The following is a 7,222-nucleotide window of genomic DNA, read 5'->3' as shown; positions in this document are numbered from 1 at the left end:
GCCCTGCTCATGCTCTGTCTCTCTCTGTCTCAAAAATAAATAAAAACATTTTGAAAAATTAAAAAAAAAAAGAATTGGATGCTCAACTGACTGAGCCACCCAGGTGGCCCTATGATCAACTGAATTTTTGACAAGTGTGCCAAGATCATTCAATGGACAAAGAATAATCTTTTCAACAAACAGTGCTAGTGCAATTGAATATCCACATACAAAAGAATGAAGTTTGACCTTTACCCCATGTCACATACAAATAGTAACTCACAATGGATCAAAGACCTAAATATAAAAGCAAAAAACAGACAAGTCTTAGAAACATAGGAGTAAATCCTGATGACTTGGATTTGGCCATGATTCTTAGATATGACACCAAAAGCACAAGCAACAAAAGAAAAAAGTAGATACATTGAAATGCATCAAAATTAAGAACTTTTGAGCATCAAAGGATAGTACCAAGAGAGTAAAAAGACAACCCCCAAAATGAGAGAAATATTTGCAATCATAGATCTGATAAAGGTCTAGTCCCCAGAATATATAAAGCACACTTCCAGTTCAACAACCCAGTGAAAAGTTGGGCAAAGAACTTGACCAGACATTTCTCTAAGGAAGATATTCAAATGGCCAATAAGTTCATGATAAGATGTTCAATATAAGTCACTAGGGAAATTCAGATCAAAACCACAATGAAATACCACTTCATGCTCACTAGGTTGGCTATAATTATAATATTTTTAAAATCATTTTTTAAAAAGGAAGTAAGTGTTGGTGAGGATATGGAGAAATTGGAACCTTCATATTTTACTAGTGAGAATGTAAAGGTGTAGCTGCTGTTGAAAACAGTGTGGCATTTCTTTAATAATTAGAATTACCATATGACCCAGCAATTCCACTCCCAGATATATGCCCCAAAGAATTGAAAACAGGTGTTCAAACAAAAATTTGTGCATGAATGTTCATAGCAGCATTATTCACAAAAGGCAAAAGGTGAAAACAACCCAAATGTCCAGCAATGGATGAATAGGTAAGACAAATGTGGTATATTCATATGATGGAATATTATTCAGCCATAAAAAAGGAATGAAATCTGATACATGCTACAACATGAATGAACCTTGAAAACATGCTGAGTAAAAGAAGCCAAACACAAAAGGTCACATATTGTGACCAGTATTTATATGAAATATCCAGAATAGGCAAATCTATAGAGATGGAAGGCAAATTAGGGGTTGCTTAAGGATAGGGGAATGGGGCCTTGGGAAGAGGACAATATCTAAATGGTACAGATTTTCTTTCTGAGGTGATATAAATATTCTAAAAATTGACTGTGGTGATGGTTGCACCTGTGACTATACTAAAAAGCATTGAATTGTATGCTTTAAATGAGCGAATTGTTTGGTATGTGAATTATATCTCAATAAAACGGTTTTTAAAAAACATGATTTGGCAATATACACTAGGGCTGAACATGTAAATTCTGTGACCCAGCAATCCTAGTCCTAGTTATATATCCAGCAGAAAATTGTACACATGTTCATCCAAAGATGTATAAGAATATTCAGAGTAGTACTTAAAAAAATTGACCTGAAGTAGAATTTCACCACCAGTAGAATGGATAAATTGTGATATACTCAAATAATAAAATGAAAGGGACAGCAATGAAAAGGACAAACCCCAACCATAGGCAATAATATAGATGAATCTCAAAAACATAAAATTGAACGTAAGAAACCAGACTCAAAAGAGTACACTCTATATGATTTCATTTATATAAAGTTTAACACCTGGCGTGCCTCATCTGTGGAATTAGGTGTTGGTATACTGTTTACACTCAGAGGCATGGGTAATGATTAGAAAGGGAGCTTTTGTGGAGCTGGTAATGTTCTACTTGTTGATTTAGGTGTTGGGTAGACAAGTGTTCATTTTGTGAAAATGCATCAGGATTTACACTTATGACTTGTGTATTTTTATGTTTTTATGTTATACTCTAATAATTTCAGAATACTTTTAAAAATAGGTTTTTAAGTCCTAAGAATATTTCTCTCTTTTTGGTCACTTCTTGATACTCTTTGATTTTTTTCAATTGTGTAGTTATCACTCTATTTCTATTTTCAATGTTTTTTTCCTAATAGCAAGCCATTGCTCGCCCATATCAAGCCTTTATGCAAAGTAGAAGTGACTCCTCTTCAAGGGACCTTTATTTCTGGTTGTCTGAAATTGTTGAGCTGATTTTGTAGTAACAAGGCACTTTACTGCCATCTACTGGTAAATTATCACAATAAAGTTATAAATTACAGTGTTAACCAGTGACCAGCACCCACTTAGATGTGATGTCCTCTTGCAAGGCACAACTTGCTCAACTGAATGTGGTAACGTTGTTTGGCACTGTTGTGATGAACCCCGCAGACAGTAGAATGTTGACATTCTCTAGGTGGTTTTGTTCTTTTTATTCCTGTTTGATATTGTTCTTAAAGACATGGTTGAAGTATTCACTGCGAAAGCTTAAGCCACTTGGACTAAAATGTGAAAGCAAAAGTTCAATAAATGCTAATCAATCTGTTCATATCAAAGAACCATTGATTTGCTCTTGCTTTACCCAAGTCTGAATCCAGAACAATCCTGGATGTCATAGGATTGCTTTTCTTGCTCAAAACATTCTGTGAAACAGTCTTGCATCCTCTCCAGAGGCCTCTGAATCTGGCACTTGTTGAAGCTATCATAAGTCCTAGGTAGTCTTCAGAACATTTTATATCTACTAATTCATTTAATCATCGACTCCTCATCTATAAGGTGCCCTTATTATCTGCATCTTACAGATGAGGCAACTGAAGTACAAAAAAGTTAATTTATATTACAAGTTGTGATATTACAAAAATACCTTCTTTGAGGAGCTTATGGTCTATTAGGGACACAAAACAAAATAAAAATGCCATGTAAGGCTTAAGAAACAAAGGAGAAAATACTTTGGACCCTGTTGGAAAAGACATTTTACTCCTTTTGGTCCCAGTTTCCTCATCTGTATAACAAGAAGGTTGAATTTTCCCAAGGTCACATAGCTAATAAATGCCAGCTGATTTTGTAGTAACAAGTATTGGGTATTTTGGTTTCAGAGCCCAAACTTGTGATCACTGTGCTATACTTAGTGCCAGTTCATGGCCTGTTTCTGTCCCTTTGCTAACTACCTGTGGGCAAAAAATACTTATGTTGCCCATGCTTGTATTTTCACCTGCAGGATAGGTAGGTGCCCAAGTGGGTCTCTGGATCCTACCTCCCTGAATACTTGCTAACCTCAGGAAAACTTAGAACCTTCAGTTTAAGGACATGGAAAACAAGGTAAAAATGAGGATAGTGGCTCAGATTCTGGAATTTTTTTTTTTGATTGTGGTAAAATACATAACGATTTTCACCATTTTAATTATTTTTAAGTGTACAGCTCTGTGGCATTAGGTACATTCATTGTTGTGCAACCATCACCATCATCCATCTCCAGAACTCTTTCATCTTCCCCAACTGAAACTCTGTACCCATTAAACAGTAACTCTCCATTTCCCTTTTCTGCTAGCCCTGGGCAATTCTACTTTCTTTCTTAATTTTTTAAGTTTGTTTGTTTGTTTGTTTGTTTGTTTGTTTTTTAATTTGAGAGAGGGAGACAGAGACAGAGACAGACAGAGCATGCAAACAGGGGAGGGGCAGAGAGAGGGAATCCCAAACAGGCTCCACACTGAGTGCATGGACCCCATATAGGGCTTGAACCCACAAACCTCAAGATCATGACCTGAGCCCAAATCAAGAGTCAGACACTTAATCAACTGAGCCACCCAGGCATCTCTGCACATTTTTAAATTGGATTTTTGTTGATGTTGAGTTTCTAGAATCTTCCAGAACTTTCTTACCTCTAGAAATTGTTCTAAGACTTGGAGGTTTGTGGATGATGTCATCTCAGCCTCTGGGCTGGCTTCTGGTGGGAACTTTTACTAGTTTCTTTCAGATTAATTCATTAATCAAGTAATTAATGAATTGTATCATTATACAAGGAGTCACTCTTTGGCTGTGTCAGATTTCTAGGCTAACATAAAAGAATATATGCATATATATTTGTATGAAGTTTAAGAACTGTCAAAGTGGCTCTAAGTTGCTAGATGTCAAAATAGTCGTGTCTCTGGAAGAGCAAGTATTGACTGGGAGGTGACATAGAGGAGACAAAAGGGAACTTTCTGGGTTGATAGTTCTGTAACTTGATCTGGGTGGTGGTAACATGAGAACACAGGTAAACATTTATTATACTTAAGATGTTTGCATTTTGCTGTATGTAAATTATACCTCACTTTGTAAAAGTTAGAAGAAAAAGTTTTTTTGTTTTTTTTTTTTTAAATTTTTTTTTTTTCAACATTTTTAATTTATTTTTGGGACAGAGAGAGACAGAGCATGAACGGGGGAGGGGCAGAGAGAGAGGGAGACACAGAATCGGAAACAGGCTCCAGGCTCCGAGCCATCAGCCCAGAGCCTGACGCGGGGCTCGAACTCACGGACCGCGAGATCGTGACCTGGCTGAAGTCGGACGCTCAACCGACTGCGCCACCCAGGCGCCCCAAGAAGAAAAAGTTTAAAAAAAAATTTTTTCCCCAGGATCTTATAAGACCTTCTGCTGTTAATTTCATAGGCTCAATGACCTGAGGTGCCTCCTTGTGGCCATCTGTGGTTCTCTTTATTTTTCTTTGTCCTCTTGGTCCCCACACCTAGCGCTGTATTCAGGATTCACAAACACAACAGATATTTATTAAGCACCTCCTCTGTGCCTAGCACTGTGCTATATGCTAAGGTAAACAAGATGGATAAAGTCCCCTCCTTATGGAGTCTACAGTCTAGTGGTGAAGACAAGGAATATATAACCTAGTGCATCCTTATTGAGGACAAATAAGAGAATCTGTCTGGGGAGTGGTCAGGGAAGGAGTCCTTGAGGTTGTGATGTTTGAGCTGGGAGCTGAAGAGTCATGAATTATACCTAAGCAACTAGAGCATTTCAGGCAGAGGGATCAGCATGTTCAAGGGTCCTGAGTAGGAAGGAAGTACAATGTATGAAGAAGATCACTGTAATTACAGCCCAGAGAGAGAATAAGAAGGCCCTAAGATAAGTCTGGAGATGGGGCAAAGGCAGGCGACAGTGAAGACACCTATTTGGCCTTTAGCTTAAGAGCAATGTGGGCCATCAAATAGTTGTTTGTTTTTTAATTTCTTTTTTTTTAAATTTTTTTTTAACGTTTATTTATTTTTGAGACAGAGAGAGACAGAGCATGAACGGGGGAGGGGCAGAGAGAGAGGGAGACACAGAATCCGAAGCAGGCTCCAGGCTCCGAGCTGTCAGCACAGAGCCCGACGCGGGGCTCGAACTCACGGACCGTGAGATCATGACCTGAGCTGAAGTCGGAGGCTTAACCGACTGAGCCACCCAGGCGCCCCTGTTTTTTAATTTCTTAAAAAAATATTTATTTTTGAGAGAGAGAGAGAGAGCACAAGCAGGTTAAGGTCAGAGAGAGAGGGGGACAGAGGATCCAAAGCAGGCTCTGCACCAACAGCAGTGAGCCAGATGCAGGGCTTGAACCCACAAACCATGAGATCATGACCCAAGCTGAAGTGAGACACTCAACCCACTGAGCCACCCAAGTGCCCCACAAATAGTTTTAAATAGGGGAGAGACATGATAAAATTTGACTTAGAAACATTACTCTGACAGGAGAGTGGTTCATTGAAGGTGAACCAGGGAGGATGTGAAAAGGCCTTAGGTGACTACTGCACCAATCCAAGCATACAGTGTGTGCTCATTGGAATGAAAGTACTCCTGACTCCTATTCTTAGATGAAACCAGTATGTCTGACCAATATGCAATCAATTTACAATCCACTGGATCATCTTCTATCTTCTGTGATGCTCATGACAGACTCCTTAACTCCCATTTTACAGATGAGGAAGTTGAGGTTACAGGCAAAGAAAGTTACATAACTATCAAGTGTGAAAAACAGATCTGAATCCAGGCCTTTATGACAGACATCAAGTCCAGTGCTGGGAGGCCTCTCTACATTTGGGGAGAGGGGAGGAGCCACATTCCCTTGCACCTAATGAGCTTGCAAGGATGATGGTGATGGGAAAAAAGTAGAGAGGGGCTTACAGGCAAATTAATAATTAAGGCTAAAGATTATCTTTATCACCGTTAATGTTATTAAACACTATGTGTCAGGCACTGTGCCAAGTGCTTTTCATGTCTTCTCTCATTTCCTCTTTGCAAGCACTATTATTATCCCCATATTTCAGATATGTAAACTGAGGCTTGGAAAGTTGACTTGCCCAAGGGCACTGGGGCCAGAGGGCTCCTATAGGGCTGTACACTGACTCCAAAGTGGAGGCAAAAGCCACTGACGATATAACAGCGCCAGGAGACAATCACCCAACCCATGCACTAAGCTCTGCACCCAAGTGAGCGGGCGCGCGCTCCGCCTCGCGCTCTCGGGGACGTTTGGCCACGTGATCAGGGCCCGCCCCCGCCTGCCCCGCCCCCTCCCGCTCTCCCACCCTCTCTCCCTCCCTCCCCCTCCCTCCCCGGCCCGGTCCGGCCCATCCCCCTCCCCGCCGGCTCCCTGAGGCCCTTGCCGGGTCGGGCTGCGGGCGGCCGGGCGCCGACGGCCGGACAGACGGACGCACGCGAGGACGGACGGACAGACGGAGGGCGGCGGGCACGCACGGCCCGGGCCGGTGCTCCGAGGCCCGCCCGGGAGGGCTGGGGCCGCGCTCAGGTGAGGTGACGGCGACGCGGGCCCGTAAGGGGTGGGCCCGCCGGGCGTCTGGGGTCCCGGCCCCGCTGGCTCCGCGGGAAGGAGGCGCCGCCCGGGCCCGGCGCGGGAAAATGGCGCCGGCCGGCAGTGGAAGACGGCTCCTGTGCGGGCCCGGCCCGGAGCCGCCCCGCCCGCGGCGCTCGTGTCCCCGTCGCCATGTTGGGGAGCGGGCCCCGGGCCTGCGGGCGGGGGTGCTGGAGGGAGCGGGGGCCGGCCGGGGTTGGGGAGGGTGCGAGACGCGGGGTCTGGGGCGCTGAGGGAGTGCAGGGCCGGCCGGGGTCTGCACAGGGTGGCGCTCCAGGCCCGAGGAACTGGCGGGAGCCGAACGTGGGGTCGTGGCCGGGGTCGAGGAGAAGAGACACTGAGTCCAAACGGAACTGGATCGGGGTCCGTGGGGCTGGAGG

The 7,222-nt window shown here is 43.2% G+C and overlaps 1 protein-coding gene across 7 annotated transcripts in view; it reads left to right on the top strand.

Moving 5' to 3' along the window:
• Positions 1–6,569: 6,569 nt before the first annotated feature.
• NCOA6 (nuclear receptor coactivator 6) overlaps positions 6,570–7,222 on the top strand; it is a 108,911-nt gene continuing 108,258 nt past the window's right edge. For 5 of the 7 annotated variants that reach the window (XM_058685360.1, XM_058685364.1, XM_058685363.1 and 2 more), the window contains exon 1: positions 6,572–6,779. The gene's annotated coding sequence lies outside the window, so the exon portion shown is untranslated. Of the gene's footprint in view, positions 6,780–7,222 lie in introns of all 7 variants that reach the window. The other 2 variants (XM_058685366.1, XM_058685362.1) reach the window with 2 other exon arrangements.

The sequence above is a fragment of the Neofelis nebulosa genome, chromosome 9 (assembly GCF_028018385.1).
Source record: "Neofelis nebulosa isolate mNeoNeb1 chromosome 9, mNeoNeb1.pri, whole genome shotgun sequence".
In the NCBI taxonomy this organism is placed as follows: domain Eukaryota; kingdom Metazoa; phylum Chordata; class Mammalia; order Carnivora; family Felidae; genus Neofelis; species Neofelis nebulosa.
This window is presented reverse-complemented; position numbering and strand designations above follow the sequence as displayed.